The sequence below is a fragment of the Acyrthosiphon pisum genome, chromosome A3 (assembly GCF_005508785.2).
Source record: "Acyrthosiphon pisum isolate AL4f chromosome A3, pea_aphid_22Mar2018_4r6ur, whole genome shotgun sequence".
Lineage (NCBI taxonomy): Eukaryota > Metazoa > Arthropoda > Insecta > Hemiptera > Aphididae > Acyrthosiphon > Acyrthosiphon pisum.
In genome coordinates, this window is record NC_042496.1 from 2,485,053 (window position 1) to 2,485,498 (window position 446).

The following is a 446-nucleotide window of genomic DNA, read 5'->3' on the forward strand; positions in this document are numbered from 1 at the left end:
TTTAATCACTCATAAAAATTGCAAGTGACTTTACGGTAAATTTTTTTTTAAATTCCAGTAAAAAAAACTTGAGGAATTTTCAAATTTTGTATTAAATTGTCAACCCTTAAACTTAACTATTTTAGGATAAAATTCCCAAACACACATAATTAATCGCTTCGCTCAGAACCTAAAACCTATTGGTAAATTATATTGATAAACTATCCTAATTAATGTATCACTTATCAAAATATAATTTAATACAAATAATACATATAAACTTTTAGCCATGAATCTATGAAAACTAAAACGTTCGATAAATAATATTATTTAACACTTAAATTGAGTAGGTTTAAGTGCGTAATACTTCGTTAATACAATATTAATATTTTGTATCTTTAAGTTCATAATTATTATGTGGATAAGATAGCATAGGTATAGATTATAAGCATACGGCTGAAAGACTA